This window comes from Lactuca virosa, chromosome 3 (assembly GCF_052849685.1).
Source record: "Lactuca virosa cultivar CGN04683 chromosome 3, Lactuca_virosa_CGN04683_v6, whole genome shotgun sequence".
NCBI classification, from domain to species: domain Eukaryota; kingdom Viridiplantae; phylum Streptophyta; class Magnoliopsida; order Asterales; family Asteraceae; genus Lactuca; species Lactuca virosa.
The window spans coordinates 47,296,524-47,301,622 of NC_136428.1; the positions used below are offsets into that span (position 1 = coordinate 47,296,524).

A 5,099-nucleotide genomic window follows, 5' to 3' on the forward strand; every position below is an offset into this window, starting at 1 on the left:
TAGATGAATGGTTACATAGGAATAGAATTTCCTAGCTAAAATGCTAGTTGTGACATGCCTGTTGATCGTACGGTTCTGTTAGGAGTTATGATAGGTTAGGGTAACTGGGATAGGACAGTTATCGAGATTATGAATGACTGATCGGCGAATGACTTAATTGGGAAGTGGTCAACGACAGGGTAACTAGGGAAGGCTAGTTACTAAGGGTACATGCATACTTGTATTTTGCTATGTGTTTATGTTACATGATTATGTGATAGTGATAGCTTGGGTTCTATGTAGCTTAAGTTGGATAGCCTGAGAACTCTTGGCCTAATACCTGATTGTGATGTTTTTGTCTAATGGTTCGCTCTTGAGTGGGTTATCTGTTCGACTGTATATCTGATCCCTGACTACATATGACTTTATGAATTATATGGAAAGATTGTGGTTGGATCACAACAGATGTATGAAAGACTAGGGCTTCGCCCCTGGTATTGGAGTCAGGATTGCGCTCGTAAACTCCTTAGGGTTGGGCTCGTTACGCATGATATAAGTATGTAGATAGGAGATTTGATTGCTCGGCGCTAAAGTCAAGATCTTGTGTGGATGTATTGTATGTATTATGGGATATGTGGTATACGGGGGAACTCACTAAGCTTTATGCTTACAGCTGTGGATTAAACATTTTGTAGGTCATTCGTGAGAATGACTCGACGAGATTATACATATGCATCGAAGATGTTCGTTTAAGCGGTTTTGTAAATTTAACTATGATTACGTATGATTTCAATCAATCAAATGTTACTCCATGGTTTTTGAAGCAAAAGTTTTAATTGGTTATTGTATTTTAAATTTAAAAATTCTCTTTGTAAATTTTGGAAGTTACAAAAACAAGTTTTTATATAGACAAAAAAAAGGTTTTTTATGTGAAAATATGTTTTTTTTGTATAAATATGATTTTGAAAAAAAAAAAGATGTAAAAAACATATTCGAAACCAAATTTTGAAAAAAAGATGTAAAAAACTAAATTTAGGATGAATTCGTAACAAAATTCTGAAATCTAGGCCAAAAGTATAAATTTAGGACAAAATTTGTAATAAAGTTTGAAATCTGGGTCAAAAGTTTAAATTTTAGACCAAATTTGTTATAAAATTTAAATCTGGGCCAATAGCATAATTTTTGAAAGTTGGATGACCCGTTGACCTGGTAAAAATGTTAAAATGAATACATTTTACAGTTTTTAGGAATTAATTGACTAAAAAAAGATAATGACTAAATCGATTATAAACCTTAAACATAAGAATTTTTTTTTTTTTTTTTGTAGATTTCCCTATATATAATTAACATAAATAAAATAAAATTGTAACAACGATCTAACGACAAGTTAGTATTTTTTTAACCAATTAATCTGAATCTATATATTGTGTTTTACACTGTGATTATCTCATAAATGCTGTAAGATTATGTTAGCATAATTAGCCCTTAAAAATATCAAGTTGGATTAACGTGGGATCTGGTAAATATCAATTAGGATCGATATGATTTTGAAGTATCACTTACGATATGTGTGACTTTGATAGCATTATATAGTTTATGGATACTAAAAGCAACAATTTTAACAATCTTTGTTGTAAATTTTGACAAAGTGAATTAATATCTTTTAACTAATTAAGTGAAACATATTATTAAACATGTCTGGACAACTAGTTAACTAATGAGCTTGGAGAGTTAAAATTTTGTTTTAATAATCACCAAGGTATGTAGCTAAAAGGGCCATTGGCATAGAGGTATCGTGTGTTCCTCTCCTAAGTGGTTGAGGATTCAAGTCTCGTTGCAGACAAAAGTATAGTTTAGGAGAGAGAGAGAGAGAGAGAGAGAGAGAGAGAGAGAGAGAGAGAGAGAGAGAGAGAGAGAGAGTGTGTGTGTGTGTGTGCGTTTGGTTGTGGAAAATTTTTCAGTTTTCTAGGAAAATTTTCCAAGAAAAACGAAAATTTTGAAAATGTGTTTGGTTCGTTCAGTTTTTCAAAATTTTCCAAGAAAAATGAAAATTTTCAGTTTTCCAAATTGTATGTAAATTAGAAAAGTGATTTTTACAGTTTTCCAAATTTCTAAGATGGAAAATGAAAACTCCCCGGATTTCAACCAAAAGCGTTTTCTAAAGTTTTCATTGAAAATTGAAAACGAAAACTCAACTTTATTTTCTGAAAACACTTTCTTAGAAAATGAAAACAGTTTTCCGCAACCAAACGCACCCGTAGCCATTCTAAAAAAACCAATGTATGTTGCTATTGTTTAGGAAAAAAGGATTCCTTGTAGGAAAATTTAGTAATACTGTGAGAAGATGCCATCATAGGTTATAACTCTAGTAGTGGAAATTGTTAATTATTTTTGAAATGATACGTTTGGTTGTGGAAAACTGTTTTCATTTTCTAAGAAAATGTTTTCAGAAAATAGAGTTTTCAATTAAAATTTTAGAAAACGCGTTTAATTGAAACCGATGGAGTTTTCATTTTCCATCTTAGAAATTTGGAAAACTGTAAAAAATCACTTTTCTAATTTACATACAATTTAGAAAATTGAAAATTTTTCATTTTCTTAGAAAACTTTGGAAAAGTAAACGAACTAAACACGTTTTCAAAATTTCCGTTTTTTTTGAAAATTTTCCACAACCAAACGCACCCTAAACGTTTGAACTTTCCAATTTAACTAGATTATTTAGTAAGCTTTGACTTTGAATGCCAAACATATATACTAGTTTCGGTTTCAATATATATTTGATCAATATTTTAAATTTCTTAGATGGAACCAACAAATGTATCATGAATATGATAACTATTCTGAATACAATGTCTTTTTTTCATTTATAGGCCACTGTGCTAAAACAAAAGATAAAATATCATCCATGAGAATGGCAGCATCTTCACACAGACTAGAAAATGTTGGTTGCATCTGCATCACAGCCCTCTTTGATGCAGGCAGCTGAGTCAGCAATCCTTCAATAGTCTGCAACCATGAAATCATTTTCTCCAACCTTGAAATCATGCAACAAGTAGTCCCTGCTGTAGGCAATGGAAATCCATCACTTTTCCTTTGCTTAATTTGTGTCATCATTTCCTCAAATTGGCATTTTAATTCAGATGACCATTCAACTGTACACAGCTTCTTAACTAATTGTGCTTCCTTTCTCTTGTGGCCACATATACTTAGCATCCACCATAAGTATTCGACTTTTCCTTGTGCTGACATGATATTCTTCATAACTCTAATCTCCTGCATGATCATTAATTATTTATTAAGAAAAACGTGAAACCATGGTTTGTTTAGTTAACCGATTTTGTAGCAAAATATTTACAATTTACAGCCACTTGTTAATGCCACAGCATGAGTAACCTACAATGTTGGATGTTTTTGTCCTTGAATGAAATGTGACTTTGCTACATAAATTAGGTAAAAGATGAAACTTTTTTCTAACAATATAATATATACCTCACATGAGAACATTGTGAAGATGGCACTTGGAGAAGTATCTGACAGATAATTTTTTATTTTGGGAGACGTATTTGTTGCTCCCACCTCCAAGTATACCCTTATTGGATGAATCGTTGAAAACTTCAAAATCTTTAAGTTAGCAAAGCCAAAAGGTTGATGTGAGATTAGTTCCATGGATGAAGAAAGAACCTACAGTACAGAAGAATAATGCAAGCACTGTTAGTATACCTTGTTTTTGTGAAAAAGTTTTGTTTTAAATATTAGTGTATTTCAATGGTTGGGATTAACAAATCCCAGTAAGATGGAGATGATAATTAAACAACATCAAGGAATATAATACCTTGAGAATCACTAAGTTAAGTGTAAGAAGTTTGACATGTTGAAGAAGACAAACTATTTGATGAGCATATTCCAGACGTAGTTTGTAGATACAGAGATCCACCTTCTTCAAAGAAGGGAAACCTTGTCCTTGTGTGGCAACTACCTGCAAAGGATCATCACCTTTGATGACCAAGGAGGTAACACCAGGTGCAGAAATCAGATGCTTCCCATAGCAATGTGTAATACTCAGATTCTTAAGTTGAGGTGCATCCACATTTAAATCGTCCACCCTCCAGTATGTATCTTCAAGTGTCAGATTAGAAAGTCAAGGATGAAAGATATTCAAAACATTCGTTCCAATTCCAATCACTCTGCAACCACTTATGATAAGATTCTTCAAGTTGGGGCACTTGGAGAAAAAACCACTGCACTTATCAGTATTATTATTTTCACACAGTGTAAGTGTTATATCATGAAGATGCAATGTGGTTAAATCTAGGAGGTCCCTGCTGGGTGTTGTGATGATGGAATATGCATAAAAAGCTCCATTCAGCTGTTGGAATTTGTTGTTGAGAATTTTTTTGATAGATTCATCGTTGCATGATCGTTCATGCACTGAATACATTTTTGTTTGATTATTGCGGTGACACAGGACATTAGTAATAGAATATTCCTGGTCATTTGAGAAATTGAGATAGGGCAATGAAGTCCGGATAGACCTCCATCTAGATGACAAAACACACGTTCTCATAGCGTGTTTGGTGCTAATAAAAGAAAGGATTCTATGGATAAGGTCATCTGGCAAGCTGCTTAGGGCTGTTTGGTATTAAGAGGCAAACTCTTAAATTTTCAGATTAAGAGTGTTTGGTAGCATAGGAATAAAAGCATCTTAATTTTCTAAAAGCCACTTAAAGTTTCAGACTTTGGCCCGTATCTGAAAAAAAAATCACGCGTCCTTCCCTCTTTTACCCTCATGCGCTGCTAATATGCCCGCCTCCAAAACAAAACACCCACGTTCATATCTTCTCTTCTGTCTCCTCCCACCTCCGACCCTGTAGAGTGTCGATCACCTCCTCCCGTCGTCGACCTCCCTGAAATCGACTCCATCAGCCGACCGCCGCCTCTACTTGCGCCACCATTTCCACCGGTAATGAACCCCTCCATCTTCCTCAAATTCGCCGACTGTGGTAAGTTTTTTTTTTCTCCCGAAATTCATGTGATTCAAATTTCACAACATCGACTGTGGCAATGAACCCCTCCACCACCTCTGTGTGATTTTTCATTCCCCCTCGTTTTTATTTGCATTT

General features: G+C 34.0%; 1 pseudogene across 1 annotated transcript; it reads right to left on the reverse strand.

Moving 5' to 3' along the window:
* Positions 1-2,814: 2,814 nt before the first annotated feature.
* LOC145163471 (uncharacterized) lies at positions 2,815-4,442 on the reverse strand (annotated as a pseudogene). Its single transcript, XR_013739698.1, has 3 exons — positions 3,812-4,442; positions 3,469-3,660; positions 2,815-3,252 (listed from the first exon to the last, which is right to left on the reverse strand). The product of XR_013739698.1 is annotated as an uncharacterized LOC145163471 (transcript).
* Positions 4,443-5,099: the final 657 nt, after the last annotated feature.